Source organism: Mastigoproctus giganteus, chromosome 2 (genome assembly GCF_048544385.1).
Source record: "Mastigoproctus giganteus isolate SK-2022 chromosome 2, ASM4854438v1, whole genome shotgun sequence".
In the NCBI taxonomy this organism is placed as follows: domain Eukaryota; kingdom Metazoa; phylum Arthropoda; class Arachnida; order Uropygi; family Thelyphonidae; genus Mastigoproctus; species Mastigoproctus giganteus.
The window spans coordinates 57,563,126-57,588,808 of NC_143576.1; positions in this window are offsets into that span (position 1 = coordinate 57,563,126).

The following is a 25,683-nucleotide window of genomic DNA, read 5'->3' on the forward strand; positions in this document are numbered from 1 at the left end:
TCTATAGTATCTTCGAAAATCACCATAATTCTGGGGCATTTCTGTTAATAATATTAAAAATTCCTGCATTTGTATTCGTGCAGAACTGACTGTCTTGATGAACTCAGCTAATTTCCGAATGAAAAATGTGTTGCCTTAATGTTCACATCATTTGTGGATGAGCACATATTTTTCAATCTTCTTCCTACTTTTGTTTTTTTGTTAAAATGTAATTTATCAGGAATTTAACAGCAGCATTTACAAGCACTTTATATTTACAGAACACTTGTTTTTCAGTCTCACATTTGCTTTTATTATTAGAATATAATTTGTTCAAAGCTATTTCTCAGTTTTCTTTCATGAATTCAATTGCTTTTTGCATCTAGTTAACCCACCATATGTACATATTACTATTGGCTGTTCGCGTTTAGCAAACTTTTCTATGTTAATCAGTATTTACTCTCCATCAGAATGCATTTTAAGTAGTTATTTAAATGTCAACATTATCGAAAAGGAAGAAATAAAAACAGGAGTTGTGCTTTAAGAGACTGAAGTGCATACATTTGTACAAGAATAAAACTGCATTTAATCTGTACCCGATTGATTCTGTTTACAAAACAGCAATAGAAAACGGAAGAAGTATGAGAGGAGAAATTATTTAACATCATTTATCAAGAGCACATCAGCTTTGAATGGCTTTCGTTAACGTAAACAATCCTTGAGTGGAAACTTGAATGTTGAATGTTCAATGAGTTAGCTAGTGTTCTTTCTTAGTGTTCTTCCTTCTTTCTTAGGAAGAAAGAACTCCCCACCGTTATTAGTTTTGTGTATTTACGACTGCCTCGTACAGAGCAGCTCTAAAGAGCGGAATTTTTTTTTTGTTTTCTGTAAGCAAAATATAATTGCAAACTACAAACAATAAAAACTTCACAATTCATAGCAGAAGTGTGTTGTGTATATTTAAAGATCGTTGTAAAAAAAAAAAAAAAAAGATCTATTTTTTTCCCCTTCTTTTGTATCATTTTAACTTTTGTTTTATGCATTACCGGTACATATCGTTATAACAAATATCCTCATATATCGGTATTTTATGAGATCCCTCTGGTTTTAATTAACGTTTAGGTGTATTCAGACGAAGTAAATACAATAACAATCCCTAAAAACGTGTCTATTTTCCCTTAAGTGGAAGTATTTAATATTCATGGAACAATACAGTATTTTATGTCTTTGGGAATCGAGAGAGATCAAAGAAATCGATTAAATCTAGTTAAGTACAGCATTTATAAAATTGCAAGTACTCCAGAAAATTACTTATATTTAAGTGAAAGAATAGTTAAATTTATTTTCGAAAAAAAATGCGCAAAAAGGCTCTTTACTCTTTAATGTAAGTAAAATTACCGAAAAAGCAATAAAGAAACCTAAGGAAATGAGGAATTTTTTCGTTTACAAAAAAAAAAAAGAAAAAGAAAAAGAAAAAAGGTAATATGACATAACGTAATATTACAGAAGCAGATTATATATAAGCATATGCCAGCTATGAAATTCGAACTCAAACAGCATTCAAAAGATCCAGGTTCAAACACTGGTTCTCAAACTGTGAGCTGTAAAATTTTTAAATTGGATAAAATATTTGAATATATTTACTTAGGTAAAATAACAAATCTTCCGTTTTTATCTGAAACTCATGCAGGGTTAAAGCGGTTTATTTACAACAGCAAGATAGGCTGTTGAATGACTTGTCTGTGAGTTGTAAACTCAATGGACAGTATCTGTGGTCTCTGAATTCGAATGAATTTAAAACGAAGTCACAGAAGTGCTTTTATAAGGATTCTGAATTATACTCCGCGCGCAATTATACAGATTGCGCGCGGGGCTCACGCTAACTAGTAGGCAACAGTCCAAAATATCAGAGAAATACGATTTGCAAAAAAAGTAAAAACTGTTAAATGGATCCGTTATTGACAATATTTGGATATTCAAATAAGTGGCCTTAAATCGAATTATCAGAATACTCTTAAAGCTTATTTCCTTAAGATGAAATTACTAGTAGAGAGAAATCTATTTTTTATAGTTGAAGCATTAAATCGTACAAATAAAGGGTTAATACTCCTTTAAATAATGAACCCAGTTTAATTTAATATGCAATATTAGTTAATACGATCTTAGAAGAAAGCGTCATAGATCCAAAGATCTATAAAAGCAACAACAACTCTTTTTTTTAACTGCAATGTCGTAGTTTATAACAATTTAATTCTGGAGAGATTAAAAAAAAAAAAAAAAAGACTGAATTACATGATGACTTGTAGCGAAACTGTTTTTCTTCATGGCATCACGCATACTTATTCTTCACACGAAAAATATGAACTGGCGATGCCCTGTCATGTTATGAGCAATCCTAATATGTTTCCCGGCCATAAAGCGTCGTTATAGTCACCGACACGTTAATACTCTGAATTGCATGGATAGCGTCAAATAGATTTTGTCTTCATCTGAAAGGGTTCAAGCTCACTACAGGGATTGCTAACTGCTAACATTGACAGGCACTTCCGTGATAAGGAAGCACAGGGGTATTTTCAGTTCTCTGGTAAATACTACCGCCATTGCATAAAATAATACCATAAAAATAATAGTTACTTCTAAGTGGATACAGCTGTACATAATACATTTCTCTTATTCCAGGTGGACTGAGTTTAGTCCAATAATCTGTTTTCTGGGACTCTGTAACGTGGTAATTTCTGGAAAGTGATATTTAAATTGCGATTTAGAAGAGGGTTAACATTCGTGGCTATGTTCTCCCCCTCAGCTTTCTACCCAATAAAATAGATATGTTTCATGTCCTCTGGGCAGAGGAACTTTATGATGCTTTTTCACTTGGATTACCTAGTTTTATGGATTACCTAGAATTCATAAACCAAGCGTTCCGTTGCACCCACTGTTTCTTCTTGCGGCACCCTGACGTATGAACTCTTCAAATATTTCGGTACCACAGACTATACTGTTAAAAGCAGTACTCGTTTTGAAGTGAAACTTGCGGACGCGCCCCAGGCAGTTTTCAAATGGGAGTAATTTGCGTCTGTGGATTGACAAAATTCGCCACGAAAATGTGAAGCGAAATGATTCATCACCTCGACCATTGTACCACTCCGTACCAGGCACGAGCGATGAGGTGCCGTTCGTAACAACGACGCATGATGCAATCAGTACCCCTATAGCGCGACCACGATGTAAATCCCGTTTACGTTTTAAATGGCCATATCTCAGCTTCTAGCAGTCCAATTTTAAAATTTAAAAAACTAAAGTATTTCTTTTGTCATTCTCTACCGTAGTTCATAAAAAATTTCGTCGGAAAAATTTATAATTGAATACAAAGGGGAGATCGGTAAAAACTTTGTAATAAACTTGTAAAACAATAGTAAAATATTAAACCACTGTAACATTCAAATAATAAACGTTTCAAAAGATTCTAAAAAAGTTTCACTTAACTTCCGCTATGCATGCTCAGCTCAGCACACTTTTTTTTTTTTTTTTTGGAGGTCATTAGGAAATTTAATATTATGAAGCGTGAGGTCATGGTTTCCTTTGACGTGGTCTGCCTGTTCACATATATTCATATTCAGCCGGCCGGCACCTCTGTTAAGCAGTTGCTGGACAGGGATTCACATTGAGGAGCAGGCCTCGCTCTCGACTGATGATATATGTCGGGCCTTGAATATTTGTTTGTCCAACTGTGCTTTCGAATTTAGCGGTTCTTTATATATAAAATTCAGATAACTATATAATATCGGTGTAAATACACCATAGTTAACCCATATATTTCAGCTACGATGGTAGCGTAGAAGGCATCGTTTTAAATGTATCTCATAATGTGGTTGCCTTCACAACAAGATAGCTATTGAATTACTTCAAATAAATAACGCTTCTCTAGTAGAGAAGACTACTGTTATTTATTTTCAGCGGTACCACCACCCAGACGATCGTTTCGAAGCTTTTTGGCAACTGAGATGGCTTGTTGTATTACCTGGGTACCTGCCCGCCCACTGATGACGAAGCCAAAAAGCTTCGAAACGATCGTCTGGATGGTGGTACCGCTGAAAATAAATAACAGTAGTCTTCTCTACTAGAGAAGCGTTATTTATTTGAAGTAATTCAATAGCTATCTTGTTGTGAAGGCAACCACATTATGAGATACATTTAAAACGATGCCTTCTACGCTACAATCGTAGCTGAAATATATGGGTTAACTATGGTGTATTTACACCGATATTATATAGTTAATTATCAAAACCCATAAGGATTATGCCTAGTGCATTTAATTTTCCAAATAAAATTCAGAGCACTGCTATGGGCACCCCAATTAGTGCCACCATAGCAACTATCTTGAAGAGCACGTATTTGCGGGCTTACCCGTTACCGTCTCATTCTGGCATAGGTATTTTGATGTGTCTTTGTTGTTGTTCCCGGGAGTCAGAGTCACTGCTCCTCCAGTATCTCAAATCTTTATTTCTGTATATTGATTTTACTATGGAGACGGAGGTGGACAATGCTCTGCCGTTTTTAGATGTTTTAGTTTGATGCGCTGGCTGTCGTTTAGTAACTTCGGTTTATAGAAAACCAATGTGCTAATTTACAAATTATAATTCTGCACATGACCCGGGGTATCTGCATAGTATAAAACGTGAACGCTTGCATTGTGGTTCTATTACTGATTGGGAAGCTGAGTTTGACAGAGTTGGAGAAACCCCTGGGGCCGTTTGACACTAAACACATTCTATGGAAGAGTCCGGTCGGAGTTATCCAAAAATGTGATTATCCACCTCATGTTCTGGCCAAATTTCAATTACGGATTAATGTCCTCATAGAGATCGGATTAATTCGCTGATTGTTCCGGCATACATTCCCCGATATACAGAACTGCACGTCTGGCAGGGATGTTGCAACGTGTAGTGCTAAAAATTCAACGTTCCACTAGCATATGACAGATCGTCACATCAATGTAACAAGGATTACATCGAGGTAGGGAGATTTTACCTCAGGGGAGGGACTGTGTTATCTAACTATGATCTATTCTAAGTCTGACTAGTACAGTTACCTCTCTCTCTCTCCTTGATTTTTTTGTAACTTGAATGCTATTGGTTGATGGAAGTTTAATTTGATATGGTTTGTTCTGTTAAAATAGAAAACTTACTGCTTTTGCTGTTGTGCTGGCCAATTAATTTCCTTTAATGTAACAGTATATGTGTGTGATGAAGTTCTACAATATACTGTAGAACTTCATAACAAACCGATATACAGATGATCACAGTAATTAATTCCACTTAACTGTATCTTGTCAACAATGACGATGCTTTGTTTAAGCAATCTTGTCGAACTCAATTTGAGTCTCCATTCTTTCTCAGCGAAAAACGTAATGGTAAATTAAAAATTTCCCAATTGCGTTTTGCAAAATTTAATTAAACTTCATAAATATCCAATCGTAGATTTGGGCCGCCGTTGATTTTTACTGTATATAATGTTGTCGGTCAAATATTTTGGACTGCACATTCATCCGCCACTTGTTAGGTGGTGCTATTCAATGGTGTTTCATAATGGATTTATTTAGGACTTTTGGATTGTAACATAAAGAAGTTCCTGATGAAACAACGTCCTTAACTAAACATTTCCATTACAATCTCGGCTGAAAATGAAACGAATACACATAAAAATACATTTCCATTGAAATATCGCGGTTCTAGTGAGGTCATTTATCTTTTTTAGCCCCATTACAAGTTGTGCATGCAAATAAAGGACTTTCGTATATCAAGCACGTAAAATCACTGGTTTCTGCTAATGCCTATAAATATGGATTGCCAAATTTGAAGTGACAAGGTAACAGATTTGAGGACAAATCTGTGTCAAAATATCAAATATTTTTAAATAGTTTTCATGTATTTTATGATCGAGTTGCTCTCTACTGGATGAAAGTTCCGACTTTTTCAGGGGAAAAAGCCATGTAATCCTCGCCAGAAATAAACTAACTCAGCCACGGTGTAAAAGTAATCATAAAAGATCCTCTCAGGCGGGCTTGAAGATCCTCTCAAGCCTCGTCTACATAAGAGTGGAAGGAGAGAGATCGCAGACTCTACTACACCCGGTAGTTCATGAAGTAGTAATGCACCAGCAGCACACGAATACACCCAATAATTACTGTGGTATTTCCTAAGGCTCCCTTCACATCAGAAAATTTTATCGGAATACTTAAAGCATGCATTTGTATCTTTTGTTCATTCTGAACTCAACAAATAAATACATGCATTTATTGGTTGAGTTTAGTGGAATAAAACTCAATTAAATTTAACAAGTTGAAAAAAATAATAAAATAAATTTATGAATTAAAATAGAAAAACAAAACAGCACAAAAAACCGCCTTGTTATCGATGTGGATATTAGATTATCAGAAAGGTAAAATTAGGAAAACATATTTAGTTAAGACATATTTCGCTGTCGAAAATAAAATACGGACAGTAATGCTCTATTTCGACTGTATCCTAGATAAATAAAATCCATCTCCAGAGCAGTATCATTTTCAGTAGAAAAAATCGCGCTGATGAATTTAATCTTTCTTGCAATATCGGTGGCTGCAAACAACTTGCGTTTGCGTAAAAAAAAGAAATAATCCGGAAGGTACCGTAACATTTTGGAGCCCTGAGCTTTCCCACCTTTTCGGTACATCGATTCGGCCCTGTATATACACATATTAATAATCAATCTACAGAATTAATAGCACTGTTTATTGTGACTATTATCTGTATCCAGTGTAATCAAATTATCGGAAAGAAACAAAAATATAACTTCCAGAGAATAAGGTGTGGTATCTCTTTTTGTTTGGAGTTAACAAACAGCATTCATTTCTCAACGTGGTTTCTCACCATTAGACTTTTTTTCTCTAAAAAATCATCGATATAGTAAAGGTTGCTGTGTTGAATGTGCACACAAATTAACGTTACCAATATATTCTAAAGCATTTTATAGAAATTTCGAACGTCACGTGAATACACAAAACGTAAAAGTTATGAATTCCGTGTTAAGTGAAGGCGTCTATCACCAGATTTTGTCAAAACCTGGTTACAGGAGAGAAAAAGTAGAGCTAAACGCTTTCAAAATGGAAAAGTGTACATGCACCGTGGGATAAAATTGTTAGGAATGAATTCATTCCTGAGGTATGTGTATTTGTTTTTTATTTCGGAGCTATTTAACTTAGAACTTTGTCGAGCTAGTAGTTGCTTTTTACTTTTATTTCTTTATAATCTGGATGCGTCGATGGCACAAGAATCCATTTTAAAATTAAACATTTTAATGTACCGATGTCAAAAAATTACATTACAACTATGAAGTATGAACTATCAAGAAATATAAAAACTTAGCGGAGTACTATCAATCTTTTGTGGTAACCCAAATAACGTATAAAGCCGTCATAAAGCGACGGCCAAAAATAATTTTATAAATCTGTGAATTCATATAATTAGGGATTCTATACTCCTACATAACGCGACTTTTCAAACATTTCCCGTAATATGAACGTTACTGGACTCCGGGAAGATTCCTTTGGACTGGAGAAGTGTTAATATCTCCAATTAAACAAAGACGGTGCTGAAAGAAGGGATAAATAACTATAGGCCAGTGAGTTTCACTTAGTGGTAGGAAAGATTACAGATCTATGGTTGCGATTCAGGACCATCTGTACAAGAATGGTATCGTGAAAAGACACCAGTATGGATTTATTAAGGGTAGTTCATGCCTGACCAATCTTGTAAATTACTATGATGTAGTCATTAAACAGATCGATGCAAGTACAATTATTTTCACATTGTAAATCTAGATTTTAGAAACTTTTCGGAAAGAAACAAAAGTTTATATAAACTTCAAGAAGTTGGAGTTACAGGTAATATCTTACGTTGGATTGCAGGTGGCTAAAAGAGGGGAGATCAGTGAGTTATCGTAAATGGTCATTTTCAGGGGAGCCCAATGTAACAAATGCATGGATCGTGTTGCATACCCCTATTTCTAATTTTCATAAATGATATTGATGAGAGTAGACAACGTAAGCTTTCAGGGTTTCTGATGATTTGAAGGTGGTTAAGAACCGAGACAGACCTTGCTGCTTCAAAAAGAATTGGGATCAGTTGTCCTTTTTCGGATCTTATATACGGTCCGAAAAATGACAACTAATATTTAATACTTCTAAATGTAAGGTTATGAATTTGGGACAAAGAAATGTTGTGGTTATGTAAAAGCTAGTGCAAAGGAGAGCTAAAAGTGATTCAAGACGAAAAAAGGCTTAGGTGTTATGATATATGCCAGCATGGAGACGGACGCCATTATTTCTCTTTACAAGGTGATCATTAGACCGCACTTGCGAACTTCTGAAGATATTTCAGAGCAGGGCACGATTAATGATGAGTGCACAGCGATGCACATATGAAGAACGGCTTAGGTGTGAGCTGTAAAGTTTAACAATTAGACAATTAAGGGGAATCTAACTGAGATATACCGGCACTGAAGGGATTAAGTAAAATGAATGAGGAAAATCTGTTCTCCCTCGTGGTTATGACACGAATCAAGGGACTTGCTGTAAGTTAGAAGGGCCATCCTGTGGGAAATTACATAAAAATTCATTAGCCGCTCCGAATCATTCAAGTGAATGATTGAGAAACTCTATACAAAGAGAAAATCAAACCCAAGTCGGAGTAGAAAAGAGTGGCACTGTTGTAGGACGGGCTTTCATACCGCTTGAATTGTATATTTTGGAGTTTGAGATCATATTTAGATTTATCTGCTGAAATTACTTCAGGGAATAAAGTTTCATTCAAAAAAGAGGCAATTATAATAAAACGAATAAAGTGAATCATGAACATAACTTAATTTTTGCATATCATAATTATATGGCTTGGAAAAAACTTAATGTATATTTTTAGCAGAAAAGGTTAACAAACCCGATACCAATTATTAGGAATAATATAATAAAATCTTTCAACATGTTTTCGGACACGCTGTATTTTTTTTTATTCCCGACGATATTTGATATATATGTGTGTTTTTACTTTGCGTGGTCTGTGTTGTACCAGCTTGGATATGAAGTAATACTGTTAAAGCTTCCACAAAGAGTTGTTCACTGACGTCATGTTGAGAAGTTTCGTTTTCACGTTTAATATTTTTATTATTTGAAAACAGGAGAAATAACGGAAGGCAACATAAAAGTCAATCTCTTCTTTAAATACTGAGTATGAATGAAATCCACATACATCATTGCATGCTCTGAATACAAAAAAAAAAAAAAAGGATTAAGAACAACTAATGCAACAAAACAAAATGGAGTATTTGTGAGCATTATAGAAGCGTCAGTGGTGTTTTGAAAATTCTATTTGCGTCAGATTTCATTCTTTTTCATACATTAAACACTCTGGACCTTATTCACCTAATGATCTTTTATCTACAGCACTTTCTGGAGGAAAAAATGCATATCATCCATGCTGCCATCAAAACTTATTCATAAATTTATTATTTATTTTCGGAAGCTGTCGAATTTTACATAGCATTACTCAGTCTGAAAAATATGAATCTCAGTAAGAGAAATTTAAGGAAATTATATTCTTGAATTACGCTTATTCTTCATGCAGCAAAACAATAGTTTTATCTCAGTTATTTAAATTAATATACATTTGATATTTCTTACATTACCATTTTAATAATGAATTGAAAGTTAATCTTCCATTAAATTGCTCGTTTAAAATTTCAGCTTCCAAACACAATGCAATCTGTTGCGTAGCACACCACGTATATACCTAATCAAGAATTTATTAATTAATATTTACCTCGGGCTTATTATTTCGATTTCTCCTTGTGTATACCATTCATCAACAACTGCGGAGTACTGACATGTTCAAATTTTAATTTCTAAATGAATATGAGTGTACGTAAGCAAATTTATGTATGCTCTTGTGTCTTCTTGCGGGGGAAAAAATAGTACCTAAAGGTCATAATGCAATGTTTATTATACAAATACTTAGTCTCTATCCCTTAATTAAATATTAATTAACCAGCTCTGGTCTGTCTAATTAAAGACAGTGATCCGCGCAACTCTTGTGTAGAGAGGTAATGAGGTGTCTTTGAATAGCATTGTAAGACGTTAATTATGCAGAGACACTCAAGTTCTCTGTGGGTTGAGCGTAAAATGAGGAACGTACAGTTGAAATAAAAATGCCGCGGAGAGAGAGAAGTTAAAGAAAATGGCGTAATTTCATACGGCTGCTCTGGACGAATAATATTTACAGAAATGGAGTTAATTAAATGAGAGCACCTATTAAATTAAAACTATTTACGGCAGTGTCGTAACAGGTCAAGAGTTTGCATAGTTCTAGTAGATAGTGAGCAAACATTAAACGTAGCAGACAAACAACCTACGAGCGTTTTACTAACTACACTAGAGTAGGATTAAAACTGCTTTTCTGGGTACTAAATGAGCTACGCTGTCTGTTATTCTACCAACTAAAGTAATTTAATTGTAAAAATTCAACTGAAGAGTTTAAAGATTAAAATTTAAGTTTTAAAAGGATGTGGATGCAAGTAATAGCACATTACTTCTTATATTCCCTAGTATTTTTAAAATGCTAGCTGTATCGAGCTGAATCAATCCAGGATTGCTACTTTGCTTTACGGAGTTCCAGAGCCTGGGCTATCCCCTAATAACTGAATACATAAGGTTTTACACTGAGTGGACAGAAATCATGGGATGCCTATTTAGTAACAGGTAGGCCCACCTTTCGCCGGATAAGGGCAGTCCCACGGCGAGGCACTGAGTCCATTAGTTCACGAAAGCGTTCCATAGGTATTTCAATCCATGCTTTCTGCACCACTGTTCATAATTCCGTTGCATTCCTTGGTGGAGGATTCAAAGCCCGAACAGACTTTGCACAGCATCCTAAAGATGTTCCACAGGGTTCATGTCCGGTTAACAGGGAGGCCATTACATGGTGGCAAAATCTGCGGAATGCTCTTAGAACCATGTTCTAGTCACTACAGCTCTGTGGGGAGACGCATTGCCTGCTGGAAAGGTCCGTTGTCCTGTAGGTGCACGATGACAACAAAGGGATGCAGATGGTCTGCAAGGATGGACAACGTAACCTGGACCCTTCAGAGATGCGTCTAGATGTACCAGAGGTCAACACCACGTGTGCCATTTGAACTGGCCCCAGGCCATTACCGACCGTCTACCTGCTTGAACAGTTCCCTGTTAACGTGACGAATGCATAGTTTCGTGCGGTTTTCGCCAGATAAGCACCCTTTCGTCCGCTCGAAATAACTGGAGACGGGATTCATTGGACCAGCAGACCGGTCTTCAATCATTCAAGGCCCAGTGCCTATGTTCTTTCACCTAGTTGAGGCATAGGGTCCTGTGTCGTGGTGTTAGCAATGGGACTCTGGTGGATCGGCCGTCCCATAACTATTGCGGCTAATGATCGCCTGATGGTCTTGGTGGAGACTTTTCTGGCACCTTTCTCGTTGAAGTCGGGGGTGATGTGTGTCACTGTCGCTCTCCGGTTGGCTGAAACGATGCGAGACAGACGTCGACAGCCACGTTCATCCACCACCTCTCTCCGTCCACAGCGTTGTCCACGATGAGATGTTATTCCGGAAATGGCGTAATCCCGATATACTCTTGATACTGTCGAACAGGAATAGTGCGATTTCTGTACCACCTCCGAGATAGAGTGATCCATGCGTCGGGTACTCACTATCATCCCTCTTTCAAAGCCAGTTAACTCACGATGTTTATCCATACTGACATCGAATTACCATCTACGTGAATGCAGTATACCTATATACCTGCCAAGCCGTGGGTTGAAACTAGCGATGGGGATGACAGCGTCGCGTTGCCCAGGAACCCCATGAATTCTGTCCTTTCGGTGTACAAAGTGATCCTTATCATATTTGCACAAGAGCCTATTTAGGAGCCATTTGTTTCTGGGATGAAACAAAAAAAAAAAGCATGCAGTCCTCCCTGCCTGACTCAGCCACGTCATAGAAAAAAAAAAAAAAAAAAAAAAACCATCTTTGCTTCACTGACGGGGTTCGAACACAGGTATTTTCTACCGGAGTGATAGACGGCAATTCTATTCACTGTACTACACGTGAGGATGATTGTCGCCCTTCAGTATAGCAGTGTATGTTCAATGAAAATATTGTTTCCACATTAGCATGCTGTTAAGAAAAAAAAAAAAAAAAAAACATATATTGGCAGAACTTGAAGCCATTACAGAAAAAGTCTGTATTCTAATTTCGTCTTGACAGAAGAAGCTTTTATCAACTTCTTTCACAACCTTGTGAAGTGAGTTGGTCAACTGTCGTCCCTGCATGACTTTACCTGCTCAAAATCTGTATTTATCATCCAGGTTTTTTCCACCAGCAAACAGCGAACCAACTGAACAACACCCGCTATTGCAGATGCAATACTGGCACTTCACAGTCTTAGTCGCTGTGGCGTATAATACACGTGGCGTATAAAAAAATTCGTAAGCTTTTTAATGCTTTTTAATTAAGGATCTGACTCAGGGCCATGTAACTACGGTGCATACAAATTAAATACCAGTTCGGAATTATGGTTCATTACAAGGTTTTTCTAGTTCGACTGTTAGAAGTAAAATATACGAACGTTTCTTCTATTGCAATAATATTAATCTCCATGCGAAATTATGTATTAGTTTGCATCGTATATTTAATTCAGAAAATAGCTTTACATTAATATCAAGAAATAAGTCTCCAAAACGTTTTGGGGGACGTTGTGTATTATATCTGTACCATTGTGTGTTCCAGGCTGATTTGCATATTCGATGGACTGAAACACCCGAAATACCTGACAGGGAAAAATCATTCGCCACCAGTCAGATCAGCAATCTATAGTCTCAAATTAAGAGGTCTTTAGAAATTCCTCCAGTCAGTGGCAGGAATCCTCCCCAAACGAGTGGTGACAACTCAATACTGTCACACGAGATCAAAAGCGATCGTAGTCGCTCTGTAAGCTGCAAGGTCGGCAATTTAAAAAAAAAAAAAATGAATAATAATAAAAAGTAATGGTTATAAAGATATGAAATTCACAATCCTATGCAATATACAAGATTATAAACATTGTTTATTATAAATTATAATAAACAATGTTATAAACAATTTAAATGGCAGTAAGACCGCTGCCGAAAATACGCTCTGCTTCTCAGCCAAGTCACTTCCGTCCAATTTATTCTGCATCAAGCCTATTAAAGCTCTTTGAGAAATCTCTTCTGAGAATGTTAACCATCAAAATTATGCTACAACAGCTATCCACTATGCTACCCAGTCAAGATCCACCGCTATGAGGTAATGCTCACGTTGGCAAGGCTACAACGTGAGCATTATCTCATTGGTGGAGACATGCCCTGGTTTATTCAGACAGTGCTTGAGAACAGGACTATTATTGTTCGCGATGGCATTCTGTGTTACACTAGGACTATTGCAGCTGGAATCCCACAAGGCGGAGTCCTGTCCGGAATCTTTTTCTCAGCTGTTCTCGTGCCGTTCGTGACGGGTCGAACTGATATCATCACTTTTGCTTTGCTGATAACGTAAAACTGTTTCCTCCCATCAGCCCTGAAGACTGCTGAATACATCAATGCCTTAATCCTTCAGAAAATCCGGAACCTTGAGGCCTTTCTCTCCGGTTTCGGACTTCAAATCAATCCTGAGAAGTCAAAACAGTTGACTTTCTCAACAATTGTGCAACCCATTTTAAGAGAATCCGCGATTTCTGCTGTTCAACAACATACAGATCTGAGCGTTATTTTTGATAAAAAGCTCTCCTTTCTACCTCACATAGACCACCTGCAAATAAAGTTCTGTCGACTTCGATGGATGATTAAACAACTTATGCACGCCCATGACCAGGCTATTGAGTGCAGATACATTAAGTATAATGTGTATATCCGGTAATACTCTATGGCGCCGAAGTCTGGGCTTCAACTGCTACGACCCATCTTAGACGGATTTTCGAGGGGCAATCTGCCTACTGAAGTGGGCCTGGCCATATGGAAATTTCGGCTTCCCCCTGCACCAAGGACCACCCAGATGGCGGCAGCTCTCAACATCAGACGTCTTCCTGCCATCTTTCACAAGAGAAGACTCGTATTTGCCGCCAAAATAATGGTCGGCATTATTTCAGTACCAGATTTCTGGGCTAACTGCGGATGGAGGATCTCGGTCCCAAGCCTTAGGCTAATCCAATCCTTCAGGCAATTCCAAACCGGTTAAAGTTATCTGATCGGTTCCTACCCGTGTAAATGCTGCAGGACATACCCTCCTTGGACGGCGACTTCTACAGTTCGCAGGCGATAAGAAATATAGGCGGAAAGTACTCGGTCGGCTTTCTTCTCAGGACTACGTCACAGGACATTAAAACCTGCTTCCGAGGACCTGTCCATTACTGCTATGGATCCATCATTCCAGTGTTTGTGCAGTCATAATGCTGGATTTTGTTTTCATCTTTGTTTATTATGTTGTATAATTTATTTTATGTAAACCCCTGGCCTATAGCCGTGAAGGGAGTTGTATAAAGCACTGTGCCTTCTGTATGTAATAAAGAGTTCTTCTTCTAAATAAAAGTCATATCCTATATGATACTTTTAACTAGCTTTTATTTGAAAATATTTTAAATACAGTGGATTTGCTACAGTTTGGCAGGAATCGCCTAAATACAATAATAATAATAAAATCCTGCGTGATGCTAGAAACAAACTCCGTAATTAGAAATAAAGAAAAAAAAGAGAAACATATATAGAGTTCCCTAATTTGAATATATTAAAGAAAAAATGGCGATAAAGAAAATCAAATGCGAGTATAAAAAACTCGCACATTTTGCCTCTTCATGTAGGAAGTTAAAACGAAACAACAGTGAGAACAGCGTCTCATGTGAAGAATATCTGAAAAAGCACTTCAACCTTGACATTTTCAATTTGCCATTTAAAAGTTACCAGCAACTACTGCGTGAAAGTAAATAAAGAACTTCTGAATAGAAAAGGAAATACGAACATCAATGGCCAAATTGAACTTTTCGTTTATACTCCGATAAGACCACGTAAAACCAGACTTTTTAGAATTGGGCATTTGGCAAGAATATTGCCATTACCACATTTTATTTATTTGTTCATTCGAAGCTACAAACTTCTTCCTGTATGCTAGGGGCGAGTCATATGGATTCGAAACACAATCAACTGAAATGTGTGAACTACTGTATTAAATACGTCAGGCCCCTTCACCATTTGGCCGTCCCAATATTAATAGTAAGGACTTTTATTATAACAGAAACAGATGAAGAATTACGCTGTCATAATAGACCGCTGCAAACATGAAGATTTTCCCTAATTAAAGTGCATGCATACGCATGTGTTTTTCTGAAAATTATGTCACGAGAACAACAAGAACACATTCTAGAAGTGCCTTAACGACGAGCTATCTGTGGGCAAAAACAGTAAATAATTAATATTTCCCTTCTTTTGCCTTGGCAAATGTAGCCTTCACCTGTAGACTATCATTAGCTGAAGGGCGTGGTCGACAATAACAGGCCGACCTAACACGGGTGACTTGATTAATCCAACACCTCCATAAAATGATAGTCGCTGCTTCGTTCTGTGTTTCAAAAATCCCCACAATCTACCGACGTGCCGAATGACAAACGCGTTACCAAGTGTACTGCTGATGTATCGAAGTTCACCGTATTCAAGACCACACACGTACACTTACTGCTCCCCTAAGAATATTCATGCATTTCCCAGAATTTATGATAACCATTTTAGTTTCATGCATATATTCCCTACTGTAGACATGGCCGTAATGTTTTATCTTGTTGGCAGCTTTTATGTGTCCTCCAGGGAAGCGAGGAACTCAGCTGACTCAAAGAGCCATCGTGAATGACTAAGCATTTCTCGTAGCACGTGTGAGAAAGCGGAAGGTATTTCAGGAACAACTTGTTTCATTTGTTTATGCAACTTCTAACGAACCCATTTATGGGTGCCGTGAAAGGTTTTGTCGGAGCTTCTCACCTATTTGTCGCTCTGTCACGTCTCTGGTTTCCTTGCAGATTCATTCAATTGGCAGAATTAAAGTGTGCAGCGCGGCAATTAATCAGAGTGTGTCTGAGGGATGGAGAAAAAAAAACAAGTCCGTGGAATGTGCATTGATGAATAATGAATGGGCGTTTATGAATAATGAACGCAAATAAAATATCAAAAGTTTTAAATATTCTTAACTACAATCCTCCATTCTTATCAGCTGGTTGAAATCGAAAGTGGATGTGCCTACAGATTATTATAATAAAATATTTTATGCATGCGCTTTGGCAGGTGTTTTCAATGGTCTCTTAATATATTTTGACTTCGAGATTTGTCTTTTGTAATAAAAGAATTATAATTTCGATGAGAAATATTAAGAGACGTATTGCATTCCAGCATCTTTTTTGTGTTTACCAAAATGTATATTTGTGTCTCATTTATTTACAAAAATCAGAGTTTTCTCCTTAAGATTTTCTTTTACTCTAGATATGTTTTATCACCTCTTTCTCTCTCTCTCTCTCATCACACACACACACAGAGAAAAACGTTTGGCTGAAAAACTGACAACAAAATCCTGATATAAGAAAGATTTTCTCGCGTGTGTTGTTTTGTAATTTTTAGTAGGCCTTCGCCTCAGGATCTATTGATCTCTAAGCGATTTCCTTATCTAAAGGCGTTGTTCCCATAACGCTGTACGTTATTTACCTAAGCAATAATTTAAATAATGGATATTGAACCAAGGAATACCATACTAAGTATGTCGGACACTTAACAGACTAGGAAATATAGAATTACTGCGTGCGGATCCTACACTTGATAATCAGAAATGATTATCCTGATTTTAAAACTTATGAAAGCTAACCGAGCATTCTATATTAATAAACTCAGTGGAATGTGCATATATGCGTATATATTAATAAAGGAAATTCAGTGCTTCTCTTGTGGCTCTGCAACGACATTAAAATTGCATTCCGTTTCCTGGAATATCACACATTTCGTAACATAATATGCTACGATATGTGTGACATTAATTTAAATTATTCTAAGTTATTTCCATTAGAGACAAAACTTCATTTTTAAACTGCATAGTTCTTTTTATGCTACGCCAGAAGCATTTCAGGCTCCCTTAGTTTAATGCTGTTCAAATTCTCTTCGGAAATTCACATGTTTGAATGTGAAGCTCTCTGTGTACGCACACTGTTATAAAAACTATTATACAATCTTTAGACAATATAATGATGCTATTTGAAGACGACATAAAATCTTAAAGACTGTGTATTTTTATGAAATTGTATTTGCTTATAATAATGTCTATATTCTAACGTGAGATGACCTACTTTCAACCTTATATCCATTAACGTTAACAGACGTGCTTCCGGCAGCTTGTATTATAGGCGTTCCAGACATTGGATTTAACTCGCTTACTGTGTCGGCGCTGTCTGTTTATTCTACGTGGGCAACCACAAAGATCTTGGTATACATTTCTCCAGTGACCTCAATTTACCCCACCACATTAATTATACCGTTCTATGAGTGATTCTGTCTCTTGGATTAGTACAACTTTCGCTCGAGCATCCGATAGGTTGTAATACAATTCTGCATGCAATTATTACTGTCCATTCTTGATTACAGCAGTGTAGTCTAGTTACCATTCCAAAAAAAGTACTTCATCAACGGAATGGAGCTCATTCAGGTTAAATTTATCAATTTTCTGTGGTTTCACGATCGCATTATATATCACTGTAGGGACTATGCAAGATATGGAATAAATATAACCTTTTACAACAAATCCAAAGGAAATAAACTTGGCCTCCGTTTCGTTCGTTCATGCTCACATTTATTTACCATCTCTTTTGTCAGAACTACAGTTTCATTTAACAATTTATTGTGGGAAACAATTCAGTTTAACTTAAAACAATTTCACTTACTTCACTTCTCTGCCTACAAGAAATATACTTTCAACGTACCTTTCTGTGGCGTCAACTTACTATTCTACGATCCATCCTGTTGCTACAAAGGATTGTCAATTTCCAAATCGCCGTTTTCCTTTGTAAAGAGAAAATGGCGACTTTGAATAAAATGACTTGGTAAAAAAATGATAATTATAATAAAATATAAACTTCGTTTAAACAGTACCAAGACTATGTACTGTTATATGGCAGCCGTTGTAAGGGGCGTATTGCCCGTGATGCACACACCCTGAGTTCGCTTTGCATTAGCAACATCTCCTTGTATAAGAATGGACCGGTGCGTAAATTTGAAGGCTCAAAGTAGAGAACGGCTGATACCAGATTATATTTCGTAGACATAGCAATCACTTTATGATTATATGCGAGTAATAACGGGTCTATGTCTAGATCTTTCAGATTTCTAACGCGAATTTTTTTTTTTTTTTTTTTTTTGTGATAGTTGTTGGCGCATCGGCTTCTGTGGCCATAATGCACCTCCCAAGGTTTTTGCAGTACTTTGATCCAAGCCCGAGGCGGGATTCGAACACACGACCTTTGGGTTGCCAGGCAGGCACTTTCTAACGTGAAATGATTATGGGTGAAAGAGAACCGACATGGTTAAGTGCTCCGTGCTTGTGACAAAGTGCTCCGTGCTGTGGTGTCATGAGACCATTGTGACTGGCTCATGTTCCATTGCCGAATTAAGGCATGGGCTGGCAGAGCCCTTTCCCGGGCTCAATTCTTTAAGGGGTGCCAAACACAGAAGAAGAATTAGGCAAGAAATATATACATCCTTATTAAGAGGACGCCGAAAAGCCATTCTGCCCGGGGCGCTGAAATACCTTGGTCCGACTCTGGGCTCAACGGCTGTCAAAAAACGAGCCAATGTCACACGCGGGACAGCCTCAATTGATTGACGCGCCTGTATCTTGTCTCGTAAAGCAGCGGCGACGCAGCACAGTGGCCCACCTAACCCCCAAGAGCAATGTCAGAATAGCAAGACCAATGTCCACATGGACTATGCGCTGGACATCAGTTACTGTAAACTATGGCAGTGAACGGAACTGCACCTTGCATGGGCACATTAGCACCAACGGACCACCGACATGTGGAAATCTGTCACCTGGTCTGATGACCCCCCCCCCTTTCCAACTATATCATGCCGATAGAGATACGCACATTTGGATAAAGCAAATGGAGGCCATGGCACCTTGATGCACTGTTGCTGTTCTTGCGGCTGGAGGCGGCAATTCCATGATTTAGGGACTGTTTTTTTGTAGCATTTCAGTCCTATAATCACCGTGAATCGATGGCTCGTCGCCGACCAAGTACACTCCTTCACGATGATAGCGCACCCACACAACTGAGGCGTCTATCAACAAGACAACTATACTGAAAAAAACTTAGGCTGGTCTGGCAGACAATATGGTTTTACTCCAGGTCGTGGAACAGAAGATGCGCTTCGGGCATTGCGAAACTGTATATTAGGCTCGAACAGTAAGTATGTCCTTGGAATCTTTATTGACTTTTAGGGAGCTTTTGACTCCATTTAATGGAGCAGCGTTCTTATGATGTTGAGCCTTGTGGGCTGTTCAACTAAGATCTTTAGGGTGGTAAAGGACTACTTCACGCACCGTACAGTGACTGTTAAGTCATCGGTTGATTCTATTGTACGAGAGGTGACCAGGGGATGCCCACAAGGATCGGTTTTTGGACCGCTAATGTGGAACCTAGTTTTGGAGGACTGGTTGTGTAGGGACTTCGAGCATACAGAGATGGTGACATATACCGATGATCTTGTGTTGTCCTATTGAAGGAAATACACGGATGCAACTAGAAACTAGGTTACAGGAGGTTTTGTTTGAACTTAATAACTGGTGTAGGTTACATAAACTGACTGTATCAGGAACCAAAACAAGGACAATGGTCTTTAAGGATCAATTTTCGAGTAGAAGACCCCCGGTTGTTAGAATGAATGGGTCGAGCCTAAAATCGGCAAGGCAATTAAAATATCTAGGCATTATGTTTGACGGATCTTTGACTTTCAACTCACATGTTACTTATCTATCAGAAAGGCTGAGGAAATTTATTGAGATGATTACTCGAATCACTAGAGTTCGCTGGGGAATAAAAGGTAAGGCGCTGAACTTGCTATATGAGTGTGTATTTATCCCCATGGTAAAGTATGGTGCACCAATTTGGTTTGAACGTGTAAGTGGAAAAGTATTTACTAGAATGCTCAGTTCCATTCAAAGAGTAATGCTCCTTAGGATGTGCATGGCATGCAGATCTGTGTCGACCCCAGCTTTGCAGATTTTGACTGGAAAATTGTCTATTGATCTGCATTTATTGTACATTGTGCATTGGCTTACTTCATCCGCCGTGGCATTCCCTGTTCTTTTCTGAATATACAGGTGGACATTTTGGCGGATCCCAGGAAGGAAAGGACAAGAATCTGGGATGCTTTGGTAAAAGTCTGGCAAGAGCGTTGGAGTGTTTGTGATAAAGGGCAGATTAAACAAAAATGTTTCCCCGATTTAAGAAATGCAGCCTCGATAAAATTCAAATGGTTTGCCCCAAACTTACAAGCTATGTTTTTACTAACTGGTCATGATTCGATTAATGCAAAGTTGCATGATTTAGGAATTAATGAAAGATCTAGTTTCCATTGCGGTGAAAGAGAATAATGAGAACATATTATGTGCAACTGTGAGGAGTACTGCGATCTACGAATTGAATTGGTATCTTGGGTTAGTAATCTCAATCTTATTGCAGAAGGCTGCGAGACAATTCGAGTTGATAAACAGGAGAACTTCTTGGCTTTCCAAGCCAAGAAGTTCTCCTGTTTATCAACTCGAATTCTGTTTATCAACTCGAATGGTTCTAGGTGGCTTTCCCGAAGATTTCGTTCTCAACTGCAATATTTCTTAGGCGGAAGACTCTTCTGCATCTGGAAGCCTTGGATTTGTAATGCTGTATGCCGAATTACCTAGAATTCTGTGAAATCGTGGAGGCTTGAGTCTGCTTTATATCCACTGCAACTCCATCTCCTTGTGCTGGCAGTTCTCTTCTCGGCAGCTCCTAGCGCTTCTGGCTTTCCAACAGACTGTGAACAGATGCAGATCTTTCCAATGAAGTTTGGACTTTGTCTGAAATTTAATTATATGTATATTTTATTTTTTATGTAATTTGATTATTTTTCAATTTGTTCATATCAATATTTTTTGGTCATGGCAGGTTTTTTTCCCTCCCTGTACTTGGGCAAACAGGAGAGGGAGTATATAAGAGTTCTGCTAGATTATGTGTAACTGACAGCGGGATTGCCACTGGTTGGCTGGGACCGTTTTAAGTAATAAATATCAATAAAAAAAATCAAATATCAATCAATCAACAAGACAACATGGCATGGCACACGGGCCAGTAGGTTGATAACTGGTTTCAGGAACATGACAATGAATTCTCTGCCCTCCCACGGTCGCCCAGCTCATCTGATCTTGACCTAACTAAGCATGTTTGGGACCTACTGGAAAGTGGCATTAGATCATACGACCACCCACCTGACAATGTGCAGTCATTACTGGAAACATTGTGCAGCGCATCCACACCCTACCACAGTCCATGCCAAGGTGTATTCAGGCTGTATTACGGGGAAAAGGTGGCTCTCGTAATACATTTGGAATAGGATAGCATCAGATCAGAGTACAATTAAGAGAATAATAACATAAGCATGGCACACTATAGTCATAGTTACTGATGCGTGGGTAAAATTTAACGAAACGAACATTAATCATACTGTACCAACCACTCAGGAAGCGATTTTAATATTAGAAAAACAATGAATTAGGTCCGAAGTAGTTACCGTTTCTAGGTTGTTCCAATTGAAATTATTTCGGGTAATGTCAAGGTAGAGTTTAGTTTTCCTTGTGGGAAATGTGTCAGTTAGTAATGCTTTTCAATGACTTTTCAAAAATTGTGTTTGGAACTGGGAATGAAATAATTTCATGTGAGTGATACGAGAAAATGAAGGATATACGAAGAGAAGCAAGGGTCAAAAATTCCAAAAATTGGCGTGGAGAAAATACACGCCGGGTATTTTATCAGATTCTAGGTGGCTTTCCCGAAGATTTCGTTCTCATAACTGTTTTAGTTCCGGTACTGTTGATCAATATCATGTGTATTAAAATATTTTACTCAGCGGAAATATATTTTCGCTGAGTAAAATAGTTCAGTTGGTTTCTTCACTTTTTTTCACGTAGGAGACTAGTTCAGTTGGTTTCTTCACTTTTTTTCACGTAGGAGACTAGTTCAGTTGGTTTCTTCACTTTCTTCAGGGTTGGTTTAATGATGAAATCAACCGACAGTCTTTCAATGCACTTCGCTATAATCAGTATGTTTTAGCCATGAGGTCATATGAAGGTTGGTATACATAACTACTTTTGAAATCGTGAAGGGTCTTCCAACCATTCTGTTGGCCTAATATAGGTTTCAGTACTCGAGTCCACAAAACTTCTTAAATTCAGGGGTTGCAGCGGACCAATGACAGATTCACTTAAAGGAACAGATAGGAAGCATCTCTGTATATCTCTCTATATATTGTATTATAAGGTTTAAGTCATGGATGTCAACCAGTTCCTGTGCAATTGCCCACATGATCTCTAATGAGTTGGTTTAAATGGAAGTGAAGTGGTCTCTAAGGTAACAACCCCGTCAAACCAATGTAGGTGTAGGATACGACTTTTTTTTGACAAAGATAAGTTTTTATTTACATTATTCTGTTTCATCGATTCTTTTTAGTTAGAGTCAGTTGAGCAAGTTTAGGCGGGTTGAGTTTCTGACCAATTGAAGCTAGGTATTTCTCAAGAATAGTTCACTGATTTTGCAAATTTTTATTAACAAATGAAAGATCGCGAATTGATGATATGAAGTAGCGAACTTTTAGGCAAAGGTATAGGCTTGAAATGTTCTTGACTGGCGCTGGAAATTACGATTGAGGTGATTAATATTTATCTGGCAGGGCTTGGAATGATGGGCCTTCAGGTGTTTTGGATCAGTTTGACTATTTGCTTTCGGTAAGCTTCGTTAGTGAGAAATTTGTGGGTCAGCATTGTGGGTGAAATTTGATTTATTTGACTTTAATCCAGTTTTATTCACTCAAGTAAAGACAAACTTTTTTTTTTATTAATATTCGATTGTTCAGAGGAAGAGAATTTTAAGGATGGTAATAATCACTTCAGATCTTGTTTATTGAGAATATTTTGGAATTTCAGAGATAATATATTTATATTCACATACATATACAAAAAGTGTAGAATGTATAAAAACATGAAGTTAACTTAAAAGAATCTTTCTTCCGCAACTGTCTCACGCGCTCATAATTCAAGTATTCAATGTTTTAAATATTATACAGGAAAGCAACTCGAAAAGAGATTTTTTATGACATACTAGTGTTATTTCACATGCATTCTTGGTATCTGCTTTCCATTTTCTAACAAGTTCACATGCTTTCAACAGATGGGTGAAGAAAATGAAAATTACCTTAGCTTCCATTATGCATGGCAATATAAAATCGTGTAGTTGTATAAAACATGAGGCATTTCGAAGGGAATTCCAAAAACATTTGTTTTCCGCATTTCGCTAACTTCACATAAGGGTTCGGCAGCAGTTCCTTTTATATTTTTATGTCGAGAAGAAACTTCCGAACAAACGATTATTTACAAAGTGGTTTACTTAAATATTTTTATGCAAGAATACATATCGTGATGGGTGTTTAAGATTGGCACAGCTTAACTGGCTATAGATTCAAAAGCCTGTAATGGCACACTCCTTAAAATTTTAGTATGTTTCCTTTTGCCTTATCGTGTCACATCAAGATGCCCTATAAAATGGAGAAGTATTTATCATGGCGATGGCAAAGAGAGGCGACTTAAAGGCTTCCTTGCTCCGCATCAACAGGCGACCATTTTCAAACCATAACCATTTATCACTAGCACACAATTCTCCAAACGAGCACTATTCCTGACCATTTTGACTGCATGATTCGGATTTCTTTTTTAAACGACGGCTTTTTGTAAGCGATAAAATGATGTTTTCTGCAGTAGACAGCTCATCTGTATACGTCATAGATCTACACGATACATCAGCATTATGTGATGCATGGCACGCTTTTGATCTTTCATCAGTGCGATTTAGAACATATCGACCTCAGTGTGTTTTATAGTGGCGCCGTCGAGATGAGTATCAGCGTCCTCACTCAATAACACCGCTGATTTATTTTTAAGAACAAAGTATCTTAAAAGGAATACAAATAAATTAAAAGAAAAATTGCCATTGGCTGAACCTTAAAAAAGAAATTTGTATTTTGGTTTCACATACACACACACAACCCACCCTCAATGAAATATGACGAAAGAAAGAAAAAACAATAATAAAACCTACCAGTCACAAGATAGGTCTTATAATCCTCGTATGATCTGTTTAGCAGCTGCTGAGTAGCCCTCTCCTGCACATGTCATCACATGAATTTAGTAATGTTGCAGTACATAGCTGCTATGCTTTTCACCTTGTTTTTTAAATCATGGATTCTAACTCTTTTGCATTAATCAACTTTTAACGATTATTACTGAGAATATAATTATTATTCTGCCACAGTATGCGACCATTCACACACCTTCAGAACGTGCATTAAGAATCAGTAATAAAATTAAATGGTTTATTTTATTGTATTTTTATTACGGAATTGATTGCTGGGTTCCATAAAATATTAAACGATTTTATTTTGTATGTCACTACAATTTAATTTAAAAAAAATACTTTAAATATAATTAAATTAAAGTTCGATTCAAACTTCAAATGGATATAAAACATTAACGAGAAGAAATATATTTGTGAAGAAAAGCCTTATATAGAATTTAGTCCACTTTTGTTACATTATTGGTGACGTTATTTTTTTTCAAGGTGCTACCACTATTTTTATACTGACAGACCAATAAGATCCTAAATTTTTCAGCAGTTAATTAAAACTCTGCTTTCTATTTTGAAATAATTACAAACAAAATTGTTTATTTTCCCTCTAAATATCAAGGATGACACTTTCGCTCCCTCTATTCTATGAATATTGTCTCCAAAGTGGGAATTATTTTGATATTGAAAGGTTTCAGATGTGCGCTCATTGTAGACTTCCATTTATATCCGCAAAATGTGGCGTTCTTTTGTTTTTCGGCCGAAAGAAGAAGTGGAAGAAGATCATAAATCTAACGTCGGCGCTATTTTTTGAAGGACCAATCAATGAAATAAGCCGCTCTTCGTTTTCGCCACATTCTACTGCATGCATGAAATCACTTTAAAAGTGAGATCAAGTAGTGGGTAGTACAGTGATACACAAAATGTGTATAAGGAAAGCGCTAAAATAACAACCGAGAAGAAAATCTCTTAAGAAATTTTCTTCGTGATGACATCAGAGAGAGAGAGAGCCAGCCAGCCTCGTTGTTGTTGAACTAAAGGATGCGTAATTAATCACAAATCTGTCGTTTTCATCGAAGGAAGAAAAGCGGTAACGAACACATAAAAGAGTGTACGGAAAACTGTAGTCCTTTGCTCGCCCGTCAAGAGCTAGCTATTCAGCGTCTTTACAGATCCTGAATATATATTGC